We start from the raw sequence: 19,586 nt of genomic DNA on the forward strand, positions 1-19,586 counted from the left end.
TTCTGCAGCCACCTAAACAGTTCATTGCACAAATAAAGTTCTCAATTTTGCCAGTCTGTAAGTAATCACAAAAGGAAGATTACTAGTAGAGTCCTGTATGTTGGTATATAGTTAAATTCAGCACTGTGATAATGTTGTTGTTGCTTGGTTCTGACTCATGACAAACCCTATATATAACAGAAAAATGCTACCTGGTCCTACACCATTTTCACAATCATTAGCATGTTTGAGGCTACTGTTGCAGCTATTATGTTAATCCATCTCATTGAGGTTCCCTTGCCTTCCCTTGTCTTTCACTTTATCAAACATGATGTCCTTCTCTAGTGATTTGTCCCTCCTGATGTCTCATCCAAAGTAAGTGAGTAGGTCTCTGACAGTATTCTATGATCCACAGGGTTTTCACTGGCTAATTTTTGGAAACAGATCAACAGCCTTTTCTTCCAATAAGTCAGTCTGAAAGCTAATGGGTACATTCTGAGGATGTAAATTATACCTCAATAAACTTGCTAAATGAAAAAGCAAACTGGTTTCTGTATTACAGAATAACATCAAAAAGGAATTCTAATTACAGCAATCATACAGTTCATAAAAAATAAGACTTCATATCAGATAAAGAGATTTATTAAAAGTCCTGCAGCAAAGGTTGTGTGCTAGGTTCTTTACCCAAAATGACTCTAGTTTCCTCTTCCTCTCTCTTTTAAGTGTAGCTTTTCTATATCGTGGTTGATGTATGCTTTGGTAAAGTTTTTGGTTAGATTTATAGAAGACTGCATAAAAATAGGAAAAATCTACCTGTAATAGGCTAAAAACCCAATTTACTTCAGAAGTCACTAATCTCAGATACTGTCTTATTTATCTTGTGCTGCTATAACAGAAATACCACAAGTGGATGGCTTTTACAAAGAGAAGTTTATTCTCTCACAGTCTAGGAGGCTAGAAGTCCAAATTTGGGGTCCTGGCTCAAGGGGAATGCTTTCTCTCTCTGTCGGCTCTGGGAGAAGGTCCTTGTCATCAATATTCCCCAAGTCTAGGAATTTCTCAGCACAGGGACCCAAGGTCCAAAGGATGCGCTGTGCTCCAGGCGCTTCTTTCTTGGTTTTAAGAGGTCCCCGTCTCTCTGCTGGCTTCTCTCTTTTATATCTCAAAAGTGAATGACTCAAGATACAGTCTAATCTTGTAGAATGAGTCTGGCCTCATTAACATAACTGCCTCTAATCCTGCCTCATTAACATCACAGAGGTAGGATTCGCAGCACATAGGAAAATCAGAAGACAAAATGGTAGACAATCACACAATACTGGGAATCGTGGCCTAGCCAAGTTGACATAAACTTTTGGGAGACACCATTCAATCCGCAATAGATACCCACGCATAATTCACTTCTAAACAGAAATTAATCTGAATTGCCCATTTAAATAAAATATCACCTAACAGTTTATAATCAATTTTTACAGTATAAAAACAGATTTGGGCATTAATTTAAAAATATTCAAAACCCAATAATTTGAAATTTAAATCCAAATAAATCCACAGTCTCCATTTACTTGCTTCATATCACTAAGTCTTAAACGAAGCCTATCAAACTGTAGAATTTAAGATCGTGAAAGAAAATACAAACATTACAAAGCTTTACTAAAGTTTTCATTATAAGGCATACTTCCTGTATCGCTGTCTATTTTTTGAAGCTCTTTTTCAAAACAGATGGTAATGCCACCTTACAGGATAGAAAATACTCCATTACAACAATATTGATGTAACACATTTTAAGTAATGGATAATAAATGAGTATGGACGCTGTGAATTTAGCATATTAGTATTTCTACCTTTAACAAAGTTTCACTTAAATTCCATTATAACTTATATAAATCATTCCAAGGAAAAAGCAAGTTTGGTATACACTCCCAAATTCCAATTCAATTGTTACTGAATTTAAATAGTAAGAATTTATCTGTTGTTCTATTTTAGTAAGTATCTGTGCTGAGGTAACTATAAATATATTTTCTTAACAAATATACACACACACTTGTGAATCCTCACTATTTAAAGACTAGACATTCTGGAAATGTCTATAATGTGTCAATGATGCTATCATTGCACAAAACATTTCTGATGATCCTATCACAACACTTGAAATTATTTTATGACACAGCCATAAAATAGAATCATATCAAATCATTTTTGGAAGCTGTAGAATAAAAATTAAAGACAAGTCAGTCATATTACTTTAAAGGAAAAGCTTTAAAATAGTATTTTGTTCACCTTTCTTATTCAATACTACACAACTGAATTATTTTGAATTTCTCTCAAAAATCAAATCTATCATCTAGGATTATTGAAAATTTTTCATTAAAAGAACTTTGTCACAGGGGCTAAAAATAATTCTAAAGTTATAAAACTGTTCTGAAAAGTGGTAATGTTGTTGAGACACATATTTTGCCTCCCAACATATTCACTTTGAAAGGAACAATGCTCATTTCAATTTATAAGATAGGCTGCTTGAATGTGGCGTATGGTTGGGGAAGGAAGGATGGAAATGGGAAGAAATTATGGTGACAACTGATACACTGTTAGACATTCTTAACAAGTTGTAACATGCTTTCAAGGTTTCATTGGTATGATTTTAGGGGTGACACTTTAAAGCACTCTAGCTTTTTAAAAATTGCACTTAATCCCCAAAGAAAAAGGACCAAAAAAAAAAAAGACAGTAAGCTCTAATCACCAATATAGTATTTTGAAAACACCAAGTTCTATCTAAAATTAATAATCTGGAATTCAAATAGTTACTGTAGGAGTATTTTCCCTTTCAGTAGATATGCTTTAAGATTGCACATACAAATTGCTTTGCAAAAAAAAAAAAAACCTTCCTTCCCAAATTCGCTAGTGTTTGTAAATAGTACTCCTCCTGCACATGCTTTTGTATAAACATAAAACGCCATTTGGGCTCAATGGGACATTTATTGAACACCACCTACACAGAACGAGTTTTACTCCTGGATGCTGCAGTAAAGAGACCACAACTTTCTGGTATTAAAATACTCATTTTTATTTAAAAAAGCAACCTTTTGGCCACTAGAGGGGGTGAGTCAGCAGCATTATCCAAGTAGTAATATACTTGGAAAGACAATACAAAGGTTACTATTGGTCAAAGTCCAATAGTAACCTGCAGACTAATTCCTTTAAATATTATTCCCTCTGTACCTTGACTTTCTGAGAACATTTAAAAGTACTGGAAATTAGCTAATACAGTTTAAAGTTATAAAACTAATAAAACACTAGAAATATCTAAAAACTGATTTGAAAAGTCACAGCTAAATTTTATAGTTTGGTTTCATCATGTAGAAGACAACTTCTACAATAGTCCTTGTGCGCAGTTTGTCCATTAGGTAATTTACATTCTAAAAAAGCTTATTCCTTTTCCTAGTAACACTCTCTAGCAAGAAGCACAGCAAAGAGATTGAGACAGAAATTAGGTAACTTCCCTATGGTGTCAAAATTGACTAGTAATTAGTGGCATAGTCTCCTCTTCCCCGCCCCCACCACTAAAGTACATTATGTCTCCATTTTTCAATTATGAGAAGAGAGAAAATAAGATTAAGATTAAACGCTAATATAAGAACAATGGAGGATTTTCCTAAAATTTGAAGCCCATAATACAACCAAATAAACTTGCTGTGCTATAACCGTCCATATGATCTACCTTCAATATTACTGTATTAAAGCAAATCACACAAAAAGACACTACATCCAGGACAGCAATTATAGCAACAACTGTAATAGCTAATACTTAGTGCACTTACTTTGTGCTAGGCATGGTGATAAATGTCTTAGGTGCATTTATCTCATTTAACTCTTTTAATAGCCTATGTGAGGTGGGTACTATTATTAATGTCTTCTTCAGAGTCACAAAACTGGTAAGGGAGCCATGATTAAATCCCAGATTCAAGTGTCCATGATGTTAATCATTAAGCTGTGCTGCCTCAACATCCACAGACTTTGCTTCTACCTCTCTCAAATCTGTCAATTTCTCATTCTCTACTTCTGGTCACTGTGCGTTTCATTTAAATTTATTCTCCAGCTTTCTAACTGCCTTCAGTCTTGTCCCCCTTGAAATCCTTTCGCTGCAATGCAACAAGAGTGGTCTTTAAAAATTACACATACAGTTCTTTCATTTCCTTTTTAAGATCCTCTTTGGCTTCTCACTTCTCCTACAATCAAGTCCATACATTACTTATTAAGGCCCTGTTACAGAAATAAAATTACACTGAACTATCAGTTTCTATATTCACACTAAGCTATCAGTTTCCATATTCATTCACCATTATTTAAAATATGTTGCATTAATATTGCCGTAATGGAGACTTTTGTTCTATCATCTATTTGTTATAAGGAGATATTACCTGTTTTAAAATAGTGAAGCTTGGAGAAATACACAAGGATATTAAGAAGTGTGTTTTAGTAATGCTTTTTTGTAATACTTACATCACAGCGTAAGTGCTTAATAAATGTTAGCTACCATCCACAAAGATGGGGTAATTCTTTTATACGCCTACTCCAGGAACACTTAACAGGGGAAAGCAAATAATAAAAAGGAACTGGTAGCAGGTGTAACCATACACCACCACTATTCTGTAACTTTCTAATTTTATAATTTGCCCTAGAATAAAGGCCAACATATTTTAAGAAGGAAATTCGATAGCACAGTACACACAATGTCATAATTTCATTCTCTGCAATTGCAAAGAAGTGACAGCATCAGAAAAGTCAATGCTATTTTTTAAGTTCCCTTATAGGTTCTAATAAGAGAAAAATCAAGTTTATTATTTTTAATGGGCACTACCCTGATGGCATAGTGGTTAAGAGCTATGGCTGCTAACCAAAAGGTCAGCAGTTTGAATCCACCAGGGGCTCCTCAGAAACCCTATGGGGCAGTTCTACTCGTCTTCTAGGGTCGCTATGGGTCAGAATCAACTCGATGGCAATGGGTTTTTTTAATGGGATTGTTGGAAATGTTAAAATGATGTTTGGCCAGGAGATTATACTTCTCTGCAAGGATTCTGAAAGAAATATGTGCCCACAAAACAATGGCCAGCAAAGGAACACTATTATACTGGGGCTTAGGCCCCAAACTTAAAATTTCTACAGAAGATATGCATTTCTTTTTTGGAGGGTGGGGAAGAAATAGGGATTTATATTAAACATGAAAAGATATCCATAACTTGTTGTTCAGTGGGGAGAATGCTACAGAACAGTATGGCATATGGTATTATTTATGTAAAACTGTAAGGGTGTACCTGCAAAGAAATATCTGAAAGGAATTGTTACCGAACATGAAGAGTGGTCATTTCTACATGGCCTGAATTTGAAAGATTTTATCTTCTTTTTTGTACTTTTCTGTATTGTTTGAATCATTTTAGACTTCCATACAAATTATGTACCACTTCTACTATAAATAAATAAATGATAGGACAAAAACAAAGTTATAAGAACACATTTTTAACCTATCACACTTGGAAAGGTTAAAAAAAAAAAAAGCTAATAATGCTAGTGAAGTTGTAGCAAGTGAAGATTTATACAGCCTGCAGACGGAATGTACATTAGGAGAAACTTTTTTCAAAGGCAATTTGGCAACATACATCAAAAGCTTTAAAAGTACTCACATCCTTAGACCTAAGTAATTGTATTTCTGAGAATTTATTATCAGAACACAACTAAACTGCAGAAAAACGCTTTATACAGGAAGACAGTAAATGACATATGCAAAATAAACAAAAATAAAAATTAAAACAACCTAAAAGTTTCATAAAAAGGAAATTATCCCGTAATAAAATACTAATTGTGTTATGAGGAGGAAATAATGCCAGGTGGAAAAAAAGCAGGATATAAACTTTGTGATCTCCATGTTACGGGGGGAAAAATGTACAGATTAAGAAGAAAATACACCAAAATGAAGAGTAATTGTCTGGGCTGTAAGACTGAAGGTAGTTTTTGTATCTTTTTTTTTTTTTTTTTAACTTATTTTCTATGATGAGCAAATTATATTCTTAAAAACCAGGGCAGAGGAGCCAATAAAATTTAATTAGTACAACTATTTACAGAGATGGTTTTAAAAGACTAAGAATTTTTCGATCTAACAGTACAGAGAAGTTTTTATTTTAATTAAGAGAGATGACTGATGTTTTTAGTTTTCAACTATGTGGCTATAAGAAAAAGCTGAAATTTACTACAGAGAGGATAGTACAAAAGTTTTAGGTTGTTAATGTTACCATTTACTGATCACCCATTATTTGTCAGACATATGCTTAGCATTTTACATATATTCTCATAATCCACACAATTTTGCTTGTATACAAAATGGGGATATGACATGTACACTAAAAGACCTGTAAAGATTAAATAACACATTAAAATGCCTAATTACCTCTACAGCTCAAAGCATCACCAGTGACTAGAACATGGGGCTAGGAACTTGACAGCGATATAACCATTCCTACCAATGATCATTTTGTCTGCCAAGTACATGGATTATCTTGACGGAAAAATGACATAATTGTTTTCAGCTATGATATCCATTTACTTTGCTATCTATTCCTATTATTTCCATCCCAAGGGGATCTTCCAACCCTCAACACCAAACAAGATTAGAATATTTCTCGGTCAAGAAAGATATCAGCAAAATTGTTTTAAGGCTACCAGCTAAATAGATCTTTTTAATGAAAAAGAGCAGTTTTGTGATCTTTGATTTTTAAGAAACATTCTCCCCAGCTCATGTCTGATACACTCAGTAAGTAAAATTAGACAAATTTCCACTGCTGTCAATATGCGTAAGCCATGCCACCCACCATTACTTTTTCACATCAAATATAGAAAAAGCAGAGTCCCATCTGTTTCAGTGACTGTTCTGATTAAATAAAAATTCAAGTACAATATTGAAACATTGTAAAAATGACTCTGAATGCAAATAATCTTATTTTAATATCTTTAATAGCAATATTAAAAACAAAACAAAAACCAGTTGCCTTTGAGTTGACTCTGACTAAGGATGACCCCTAGTGTGTCAGAGTACAACTGTGCTCCACAGTTTTCAATGGATGATACTTCAGAAGTAAATCATCAGGCCTCGACTCCAAGGTGCCGCTGAGTGGACTTGAACTTCCAACTGTCTGGTTAGCAGCTAACCATGTTTGCACTACCCAGAGACTCCACTGTGGAATAGTTTTTCAACTGTGGAATAAATGTCTTTTTTCCCTTTATCTCTTTCTTATCTAAAATAACATTCTGCAAGCAATTTACAGACTAACAAAGGATAGAGAAGCAAGCTGACAATCGAGTAATATTCATCTAAGTTGTTAGCAAATACGTGGTAAGCATTATGAAAACTTACAAACCTGGTAAACTCCATATAAAACCATAAAATACATTTTCCGGACATAACATTTAAAGTAGCTGCAATCTCACCCTATTCTTTAAGCACTAAAAGCTCTCGTCTTCGGGTAATACAGGGAATTTAATGTGGAGGAAAAAATATGTGTTTAGATGACAGTGCTACTCTGTCAGAATACAAAACAGAAACTTCATCTCCGTGGAGCTTAAATTTTGCAGGAAAGACAGAAAAAAAATCATACAATTAATTATAACCGGCTCAAGGGTGGCCAATTTATAGTAACCTATGGTGAAAGGTGGTCCGATGCTCTCTTTTGGAGATTTAGTTTTTTTGGGAAATATCAAGAGAATAAAGCAGTTAGCAGTAGGAGGAGACACTGCAAAAAAGCCAAGAGATAGAAAAAGGGTCATGACAAACCAAGGAAACGGAAACTAAGAGCAGGATGTGGAAACAAAAGTTATGGATAAACAGAAACTATTAAAGACAGGAACCCTGGTAGCGCAGTGGTTAAGTGCCCGACTGCTAACCTAAAGGTTGGCAGTTTGAACTCACCAGCAACTCCACAGGAGAAAAGACCTGGTGATCTGCTTCCATAAAGATGGAAACCCTACAGGGCAGTTCTACTCTGTCCTATAGGGTTGCTATGAGTCGGAATTGACTGATGGCAATGGTTTTTTTGTTTTATGAAAGAGAAGGAATAAAAGGAGAGAACTAAGCTACATTAAGGAGTCCCTGGGTAGCACAAAAGGTTAACACATTCAGCTGCTAATAGAAAGGTTGGAGGTTCGAGTCTACCCAGAGGTGCCTCAGAATAAAGGCCTGGCGATCAACTTCTGAAAAATCAGCCAACAAAAACTCTATGGGGCAAAGTTCTACTCTGACACATGGAGTTGCCATGAGTCCGAATCAACTGGACAGAAATTAGCTTATTTTTGGAAGCAAAGTTGTGTTATAAGGAGCAAGAGATAGGAAAGTCAGTGAGTGATGTTAACGGTAGATCACTCAAAGTATATAGTTCCGGCTTTCTTTGCAGGTAGGGCATTCTACTTTTTTTTTGATTCCTGGGCAGTTTTCCCACTTCTCAAGGTAAACATGTGTTGGCCTCTACTCTCTATAACCTAAAGAACTTAATTCAAATGGATGGAGCTAATAACATCAACACCTGTGGCATCTTTTCAGATTTTCAATATTCATCTGATTGGAGGAGACAGCAATGTTTAGTTTTAGTGGCTATTACAAAACTGTTTTCCAAATTGTTTGGACAATTCACATTTCTATCAGCAGTACAGGAGATTCCCTGTTGCTCCATGTCGTCACCATTTGATATTGTTTTTTTTCTTTATAAAAGCCATTCTAGTGGGTACAGGGTGGTATCTCACTGTGGGTTTCAATGTCCATTTACCTGATGACTAATGGCATAGAGCACCTTTTCATATGTTTATTACCTAACTGGTATTCCCTTTTGTGAAGTGCCAGCTCAAGTCTTTTAATCCTTTTTTTTTTTTTTTTGATTAAGCTGTCTAAACTTTTCTTATTGGTTTGTAGGAATCCCCATGTCTGACATAAAACGTTGTCAAGTTTTATCTCCTCTACTGGCTATATATTTAATATGGTTAGTTACCTAAATATATTCTTTCTTCACTGTTCCATGAAAAATCTTTCCAATTCTTTTTTGCCATCTTTGTAAAAGATGAACATAGAAGAACCTAGTTGAAAACTACAAATGACTTATTTTTCCCCCTCTTTCCGAGATGATTTACTTTATTAAGTATTGTAACAGATGAAGTTCAAATTACGGATGCTGGCTCAGGTCAATCTAGTTTTTAATAACTGCAGGAAACAAAAACTGAAAAACATAAAGTTACTTTATAAGGTGAGTTTTTTATTCTAGAATGCTAAGAAAACTAAAGATGGTTGGTATCTTGTTTTTCTCCTTATCTCTGCCAACCTAAGAACTGCTGAAAGTATAGTATGATACTAGCTACCCTTAGGTGTTTTTTTAAAAAATGTATTAACCACATATGGATTGTTGCGTTGTTGCTGAGTGCCATCAAGTCAATTTCGACTCATAGTGGCCTCATGTGACAGAGTAGAACTGTCCCATAGGGTTTTCTTGGCAGTGGTCTTTATGGAAGCAGAGTGCCAGGTCTTTCTGTGGAGGAGCTTGAACCACCAATCTTTCAGGTAGCAGCTGAGTACTTAACAGTTTCCCACAAGGGCTCCTTATGTATAGATTACACTGTGTATGGATCACTGCCAAGCAATTTAGCAATTAACCTCCCTGCTACGAGCTACCGAAAGGTCAGTGGTTTGAGTTCACCAGTTGCTCCGAGGGAGGAAGACGTGGCAGTCTGCTTTGGTAAAGATTTAGAGCCTTCGAAACCATATGGAGCAGTTCTACTCTGTCCTATAGGGTCGACTCGACGGCAACGGGTTTCGGTAAGGAACTAAGCAAATTCTTGATCTTAACGAGTGAAACATACAAAGCCATAATGAAATTTCTTCACTGGCTAATAAAATTTAGTTGTGATCATACATTACGATTTTTTTTTGCAATTTGTCTGGTAAAATGGCAGAGCACTACCTACTCTGGCACCTACTAGACTAGATTTGCTGTTCCCCTGGATGTAAAGAAGTACAATCTGATTCCATGTTTCCCTCCATTATCGTTACATAATGCAAACAGGTAAACAAAACACTGGTCCTAATCCACTGACCTCATCCAACCAACCCAGTGCCGTCGTAAAATTACTTACATAAAATTTACCCTAAAAATAATGAGTTAAAAAAGTTGTATTTGCATTCTTAAGCCTTTGTCAGTTAAACCAGACTCAAATGCAAAGCCAAGTTATATGACAGTCATTTATAAAGCACACAACTATATATAAAGAATTTCTGGTATTTGTTAAAGAAATTTTGAGTATTATAGTTGATTAAAAATGGCAAACACAGATAATCTGACTTTTCAAGATATTTTAAAACCCTGAAGGAGTAACACGAAAATTCTGCCACCTAGCTATTATAGAAGTTTCCTAATAATTACCTGATAAAAAAATTTAAGACTGAAAAGAAATCTAAGTGTCAAATAAGGAGAAGGTGCTCCTAAAAATAGAGAAAAACCAGCAAAATCAAGCTGACTCTGAGCATGGGGGAAAAGAAAAACCCCAACATTTCTTTGAGGTAAATAAGAATATAATCTTTAACAGATCTCAAAAGTAAGCCTTGGGCATCACTTAGGTGGCTCAATCATGGTAATCTTTGTAACAAGCTTTTCATGCCCCCATTTCATTTCATGTAGAAAGTACAGTAGTCTGGTAAGTTCCTTTCAAAAATATTTGTCCTCATAATTCCCTCAGACAGGAATCCCTAAACTTCACAGATTGAGAACAAACCTTTCTTCTGAAAGCATACAATGGACTTCACACATAAATGAATGGGTCTTCACAAAGGAATGAGAACTAATCCACATCAGTGAATACAAAATTATAAAATTACAAAACAACTGCCTATAGATTCCCAAGCACAGAAAAATCAACATCTGTAAAAATTACTGTTTGGATCTCTTCTCCCTAATTGTATCTTGGATAATTTCCAAAATATGGGAAAAGTCTGTGTGGCCCATGACCACCAAGATTTCAGGGTCTACTACGGCTGCTCTCTTATGGGAATAAAGGAATGTCGTAATTACCACGAACTCTGCCAAAGCCAAGAAACTTAATTTTTTCAACATGATTCTTAAATCTGCTAGTGCCAGGAAAGCCTTCCCTCTTTTTCCCTTCTTTTTAAGAAGGTTGTTGTTATCGTTTAAAAAAAAAAAAAAAAAATTAGATGCCATCAAAGTCGGTTCAGCACCATCTACACAACTGTTGCTATGTTTGAGCCCATTGTTGTAGCCACTGTGTCAATCCATCTTGTAGTGAGTCTTCCTCTTTATTGCTGACCTTCCACTTTACCAAGCATGATGTTCTCCAGGGACTGGTCCCTCCTGATAACATGCCCAAAGTATGTGAGACAAAGTCTTGCCATTTTTGCTTCTAATGAGCACTCTGGTTGTACTTCTTCCAAGACAGATTTGTTTGTTTTTCTGGCAGTCCACAGTATATTCGATATTTTTCACAAACACCATAATTCAAAGCCATCAATTCTTCTTCAGTCTTCCTTATTCCCTGTCCAGCTTTCACATGCCTATGAAGCGAATGAAAATACCACGGCTTGAATCAGGCACACCTTCGCCCTCAATACCACGGCTTGAATCAGGCACACCTTCGCCCTCAAGGTGATATCTTTTTAACACTTTAAAGAGTTCTTTTGCAGCATATTTGCCCAATGCGATACATTGTTTGATTTCTTTTTTTTTAAGTGCTTTAGGTGAACGTTTACAGCTCAAGTTAATTTTGCATACAAAAATTTATACATGTACTGTTATGTGATATTACTTGTAATCCCTATAATGTGACAGCATACTCCCCTTTCCACCCTGGTTTCTTGTGTCCATTCAACCAGTTCCTGTCCCTTCCTGCCTTCTCATCCTGCCTCCATACCAGAGCCACCCATTTGGTCTTGTGTATCTGCTTGAACTAAGAAGCACATTCTTCAAAAGTATTATTTGTATGTTTTATAGTCCAGTCTAATCTTTGTCTGAAGTGTGGGCTTCGGGAATAGCTTTAGTTCTGTGTTAACAGAGCGCCCAGGGGCCATGGCTTCGGGGGTTCCTCCCGTCTCAGTCAGACCATTAAGTCTGGTCTTTTTCTGTGAATTTGAGTTCTGCTCCACTCTTTTCTCTTGCTCCGTCAGGGATTCTGTTGTGTTCCTTGTCAGGGTGATCACCGATGATAGCAGCGCCCCATCTAGTTCTTCTGGTCTCAGGCTGATGGAGTCTCTGGTTTATATCGCCCTTTTGTCTCTTGGGCTGGTATTTTCCTCGTGTCTTTGGTCTTCTTCATTCTCCTTTGCTCCAAGTGGGTTGGTGCCAATTAATGCATCTGAGATGGCCGCTCACAAGCTTTTAAGACCCCAGATGCCACTCACCAAAGTGGGATCCAGAACATTTTCTTAATAAACTTTGTTATGCCAATTGACTAGATGTCAAAGTTTGATTCCTTGAGTGCTGCCGCCATTGGCATTGACAGTGGATCCAAGTGAAACGAAATCCTTGACAACTTTAGTCTTTTCTCCGTTTATCACAATGTTGCTTGATAACGTTGTGAGGATTTTTGTTTTCTTTAGTTAATGTGTAATCCATACTGACGTCTGTAGTCTTTGATCATCATCAGTAGGTGCTTCAAGTCCTCTTCACTTTGACCAAGCAAAGTTGTGTCATCTATCTGAGTATCGTAGGTTGTTATTGAGTCTTCCTCCAACCCTGATGCAGCATTCTTCTTCATAGAGCCCAGCTTCTTGAATTATTTGCTCAGCATACACACGGAGTAAGTAGGGTGAAAGGATACAACCCCGACGCACACCTTTCCTGACTTTAACACAGGCAGTATCCCCTTGTTCTGTTTGAAAGACTGCCTCTTGGTCTATGAATAGGTTCCTCATAAGGACAATTAAGTGTTCTGGAATTCTCATTCTTCCCAATGTTATCCATAATTTGTTATGATCCACACAGTCAACTGCCAATGAATAGTCAATAAAACACAGGTAAACATCTTTTTGGTACCCTCTGCTTTCAACCAAGATCCATATGACATCAGCAATGTCATATGGACATTGTGGACAATCTCTTCTGAATCCAGCTGTTTTGGACTTCTGGTAGTTCCTTGTCAAGGTACTGCTGTAACCGCTTTTGAATGATCTTCAGCAAAATTTTACTTGAATGTGGTATTAATGATATTGTTTGATAATTTCAGCATTCTGGTGGATCACCTTTCTTTGGACTGCGTACTAACATGGGTCTCTTCTAGTCAGTTGGCCAGGAAGATGGCTTCCAAATTTCTTGACACAGACGAGTAAGCACCTCCAGTGTCACATTCATTTGTTGAAACATCTCAATTGCTATTTTGTCAATTCCTGAAGCCTTGTTTTTGTCATTCCCTACAGTGCAGCTTGGACTTCCTTCAATACCATCGGTTCTTGATCATATGCTACCTCCTGAAATGGGTCAACCAATTCTTTTTGGTATGGTGACTCCATGTATTCCTTCCGTCTTCTTTTGGTGCTTCCTACGTCGTTCAATACTTCCCCTGTAGAAACCTTCAATATTGCAACTCAAGGCTTGAATTTTTTCTTCAGTTCTTTCGGCTTGAAAAATGCTAAGCATGTTCTTCTCTCTTTGTTTTCTAACTCTAGGTCTTTGTACATGTCATTATAATACTTTGTCTTTTCAGGCAGCTCTTTGAAATCTGTTCAGCCTTTTTACTTCATTATTTCTTCCATTGGCTTTAGCTACTCTATGTTCAAAAGCAAGTTTCAGAGTCTCTCCTGACATCCATTTTGTTTTTTTCTTTCTTTCCTGTCTTTTTAATGACCATTTGCTTTCGTCATATATGATATCTTTGATAACTGCTCTGGCTGCTCTGGTCTTCGGTCATTAGTGTTCAATGTGTCATCTATTCTTGAGGTGGTCTCTAAATTTAAGTAGGATATACTCAAGGTCATATTTTGGCTCTTGTGGACTTACTCTAATCTTCTTAAGCTTCGACTTGAACTTGTATATGAGCAATTGATGGTCTGTTCCACAGTCGGCCCCTGGCCTTGTTCTGACTGACAATATTGAGCTTTTTCATCGTCTCTTAACACAGATGTAATTGATTTGATTGCTGTGTATTCTATCTGGTGAGGTCCACATGTACAACTGCCATTTATGTTGTTGAAAAAAGGTATTCGCAATGAAGAAGTTGTTGGTCTTATAAGTGTATCATGTGATCTCCAGCATGGCTTCTATCACCAAGGGTGTATTTTCTAACTAGCAATTCTTCTTTATTTCCAACTTTCACGTTCCAATCACAAGTAATAATCAATGCATTTTGATTGCAGGTTTGATCAATTTCAGACTGCAGAAGTTAGTAAAAAATTTCAATTTCTTCATCTTTGGCATTAGTGTTTGATATATATATTTAAGTAAGTCGTGATAATTGGTCTTCTTCGTAGGCGTATGGATATTATCCTACCACTGACAGTGTTGTACTTCAGGATGGATCCTGAAATGCTCTTTTTGAAATGAATGACACCATTCCTCCTCAAGTTGTCATTCCCAGCATAGTAGACCATATGACTGTCCAATTCAAAATGGCCAATACCAATCTATTTAAGCTAATGCCTAAGATATCAATCTTTATGCAGTACATATAATTTTTGAGGACTTCCAATTTTCCTAGATTCATACTTCATATATTCCATGTTCCGATTATTAATGGATATTTTCAACTGTTTCTTCTCATTTTGAGTCGTGCCACATCAGCAAATCAAGGTCCCCAAAGCTTGACTCCATCCATGTCATTAATGTTGACTCTCCTTTCCCCAGTTGTATTCTCAATGCCTTCCAACCTGAGGGGCTCACCTTCCGGCACTGTATCAGACAATGTTCTGCTGCTATTCAGAAGGTTTTCACTGGTCAATTTTTTCAGACGTAGACCACGAGGTCCTCCTTCCTAGTCAGTCTTGGTATGGAAGCTCCGATGAGATCTGTCCAACATGGGTGACCCTGATAATATTTGAAATATCAACTGGCATGCCTTCCAGCATCACAGCAACACGCAAGCCACGACAGCATGTCAAACAGATAGATGCATGGAGTTCGCCATCCTAGCGGGAGTGAAATGGTATCTCATTGTAGTTTTGATTTGCATCTCTGTAAACGGCTAATGATGGTGAGCATCTTCTCATGTATTTGGTGGCCATCTGAATGTCCTCTTTGGTGAAATGTCTATTCAAGTCCTTTGCCCATTTTACTGTTAAGCTGTCAAAGTTTTATTGCATACATTTTGGTTATTAAATTCTTGTCAGATATATGGTTTCCAAAGATATTCTCCTAGTCTTTTCACTTTTTTGGTAAAGTCTCTTGATGAACAAAAGCTTTTAATTTTTATGAGGTCCCATTTATTTATTGTCTTTTGCTATTTGTGCTTTTGTTATTATATTAGATAAGCCATTGTTGAAAGCTAGGCCTGATAGTGCTGCCCTCGCTTGTTCTTCTAAGAATTTTATGGTTTTAGTTTGCACATTTAGGTCCTTAGGGATTGGCTCTTTTTAAGCCTTGTAGGATGATTTAGGATGACAAAACAGGCAAATCCCCTTGGTGGGCTACAGGCATTTTATTTGCATACCCCAGCTAAACCCGCAAGAGTTTTATATACCTTGTCTGCATAGTCTCACCCCTCCGCAAGGGTTCTACACATCTTATTTGCATAGTCCCAGCTAGTCATTTAATGGGAATTACAAAACGGTGCCTGGAAAAATCATATAAAAGCAATTCACTGTGCAGCAGCTTCTGTCTGGAAACCACACAATTACGTGATTTCTAAAGTATTATGAAAACTTAAATTGCACAATCATCTTTTACAAAACTTTTCTTGTAGTAACTTACTTTGGGATGAATACCAAGGAGAACAAAACAACAGACCTAGACAGAGAATCCTGTAATTCCCCCAGAAAATCTGTTTTACAATACTGTAAATAATCTCAACTGGAATGTTTGTGTGTCCAATGCTTTGCCGATTCCTACAAATAGCTTTGATTATTCTGTGTCTGTGCCTTTAAGGAGCTTATAGTCTAAAAGAAACACTACAGATATGAACATCTTCCTTCAGTATTTCTTATAGTGTAGGTCTTCAGACTAGTATGACAGTATCAGCATCCAAGAAGCACACAATTTATGAAAATAAAATATATTTCACATAAATACACACTTACAGGTCAGTCAGCCTAAGTGCTTGCTGGTCAAAAGCTCCGGCTCTCAGGTCAGGCAGACCTGGGCCTGAATGCTAACTTCATCACTAACTAGATGTTTAATCTTGAGTACTTAACCTCTGTGTGCCTCTCTTTATCCGTAAAAATAAAAAATGCCAGTCTCATAGTATTATGAGAATAAAATGCGATAAGGTATATAAAGGGCTTATCATCATACCTGGCACACATTTAATCCTCAAAAACGTTAGTTATCATAATCCCCACCATTATTATTATTGAAGAGGTTCTGTAAGACAGAATTCTTGTATTGTGTGGTGTGTGTGTGCGAAAGAGAGAGGGAGGGAGAGGGAGACAGAGAGAAATAGATCAATACACAGAGCTTATTATAATGGGCAGAAGGGCTTTCTGGGAGGGAAAGAACAGAGATCCTCAACATCTTCTCCCAAATATTGAAAATTACTAAAACCTGTTTCGGAAGCCCTAACAACAGCCTAATAGCAAGAAAAGGGCCATTAGATGACATCAAAACAGAAAAAACAGGTTCACTGTTTCAAGTGTGGGGTAACCTGTCCTCATCCAGTCATCACAGGGGTAGGTGGTACCCTGAGAGAGTAACAGTGAATTCAACTGAATGAGCTGGCCAATTTTGAAATACAACACTCTTGGTTTATCAAGACCGGGTATTTTGCTTGTTTGCTTTTGTTTTGGGGGATGTCTTAGTTATCTAGTGCTGCTGTAACAGAAATACCACAAGTATATGGCTTTAACAGAGAGAAGTTTATTCTCTCACAGTCTGGTAGACTAGAAGTCCGAACTCAGGGTGCCAACTCCAGGGGAAGGCTTTCGCTCTCTGTTTGCTCTTGTCCTCAATCTTCCCCTGGTTGAGGAGCTTCTCAGGCACAGGGACCCCAGGTACAAAGGAGGTGCCCTGCCCCCGGTGCTGCTTTCCTGGTGGTATGAGGTCCCCCGTCTCTCTGCTGGCTTCTCTCTTTTATATATCAAAAGAGACTGGCCTAAGACACTACCTAATTTTGTAAATCTCATCAATATAACTGCCACTAATCCATATTATTATATCATAGTAATATGATTTACAACACATATGGAAATCACATCAGAAGATCAAATGGTAGACGACCAATCATATAAGGGAATTATGACGTAGTCAAGTTGACAGATGTTTTTGAGGGACACAATTCAATTCACAAGAGGGGATAACACATACTCTATCATCCTGTCATCCTTCCTCTTTTAAGTAACATTCTGAGGGCACACAGCTAGTAAGTAGTAGTGCCAGGATTCAAACCTATTATGTGTCAGACTTCAAAACTCAAACACTAATACCATATACTGCTCTTTTTGGCAAACCCTCGCCAGAATGATTTGTTTAGTTTTACACATACATGGTATTAGAATTCAGATAGTACACTCTAACCTGCAGGAGGTGAACTTATGGGAATTGGTTTAAACAATCAGAGTAATTGATAGAAAGCAGAATGAACAAAATATCAAATCCTTAAATACCCAGAAACTAAAAAGTAGCATAGCCTCAGGCAAGTGGCTTAATTTTAATCTAAACCTCAGGTTCTTCAACATAAAAACAATACTTCCCCTCACTTCTCAGGAAAATAGGGAGAAAATAAAGAACATAAAGCACTTAGTACAATAATTAACACTTGGTAATTCTCAATATGTGGTAGCTGCTATCATCATCATCATAATGCCTAACAACCTGATATTAATTTTGAATATCAATACAATTCATATTTGTATAGTAAAAATACTAAATTTAGGTCCCACATTCAATACTCCTTAATGATACTGGACAATGAATCAGCATCAGAAAACATATCCTCACTATCTGTTTCTGGACTACGGGAAAAAAATTGCTGATTGTGTCTGCTAATAGCTTTTGAGATTTCTGCCTCCTAAAGCATTAGCCTAATAAATCACAATTTATTTTTAAAGTTCACATTCTATCTAAATTTGTATTGATATGCTGCTTAGCTGACATAACATATGTACATTAAAATATTGATAATTAACACAATTTCTTCTTTATCTATGAATAAACTATTGTTAGAAATCAGAAAGGAAGTGTTTGTATAATGTATCTAGAACTCTGCAGCTGATTTTTCTAAGAGCTTAAATTCACCAATAAGCTATTATCTTAGATCTGCTCAGTTTAAGTCACGTTGCTCTGAGAACCAAGTGCTGACAAGTAGATTCTGAATTGTGGCAAACCCGTTTGTCAGAGTAGAAATGCGATCCATACGGTTTTTAATGGCTGTGATCTTTTGGAGGTACACTGCCAGGCCTTTTTTCCGAGGTGCCTCTGAGTGGACTCAAACCTTCAACTCTTCAGTTAGTAGCCAAGCACTTAACCATTAGCACTTCCTTGCTCTGATAAAACTCAAAAACTGTACCTAGCCATTCTTTAAAAATATAAGTAAATCGATAATATGGAAGAAATATATGCTTGAAGCATCTTTCACGCAAGCAAAAAATGAGAACTTTGCAAAGAAATTCTAGTTGGACTTTACTGAGAAAGACAGTAAAATAAGCTTAATTAACTGAAGGAACTAGACATATAATCTAAATCAACTGATTAACCCTTTAATTGTAATTTCAGTTAAAACATAGAAATTAGTTTTACTTAATAACATCTTTAGTGAGAGGGCTGACCTTGATTAAAATCCATGAAATAGGCCACTTTCCTCATTCACACATTCAGCAACTCTCACTAAATTTGAACACTTCATCCAGAAGCAACAGGGTATAATTACGGAATTTAGATTAGGCTCAAAACCCTTACTTTTTTCAGGCACTCTGGTAAGCATTTTACATACCTCACTGATTCCTCAGTACAACTTTAGGCAAAAATATTTTCACCATTTACATGTGAAAAAACACACTAAAAAGAGGTCAACTGCCATGCCCAAGGTCAAACATGTGATACATAACAGGGTCTACAGTATTTGAATCCAGGTCTGTCTAACTTCAAAGCTCATTTCTCTTTGAAATGATAGAAAAATGTTTTACATTGTTTCATTTTTAGACAGTTTTCTGAGTAATAATGCCAACGTAACTAAGACAAAATGTTTTAAACCAATATAGCAGTAAAGCTAAAAAAAGGGAGAAAAAGAAAGGCATCCCAGACAGTTTTCTTTAGTCTGGGAAAAATTCATCATCAATCAAGAAATAAAAGCTAACATACAATCAATATTAAGAAAAATGCTCTTGCAGCATAATCCAGGCCAGACTGGTTTTTCTTGTTTTGTGTTTGTCTGTTGTAACTGTTAAATAACCAAAACAGGTGTCTCAACGACAACTCTGTGAAACCCAGGCAAGTACA

At 36.5% G+C, this 19,586-nt stretch overlaps 1 protein-coding gene across 2 annotated transcripts in view; it reads right to left on the reverse strand.

Moving 5' to 3' along the window:
* The window catches only part of CERT1 (ceramide transporter 1), a 158,617-nt gene that overhangs the window by 61,286 nt on the left and 77,745 nt on the right, over window positions 1-19,586 (reverse strand). The gene's annotated exons all lie outside the window — the stretch shown is intronic.

Source organism: Elephas maximus, chromosome 2, assembly GCF_024166365.1.
Source record: "Elephas maximus indicus isolate mEleMax1 chromosome 2, mEleMax1 primary haplotype, whole genome shotgun sequence".
NCBI lineage: Eukaryota > Metazoa > Chordata > Mammalia > Proboscidea > Elephantidae > Elephas > Elephas maximus.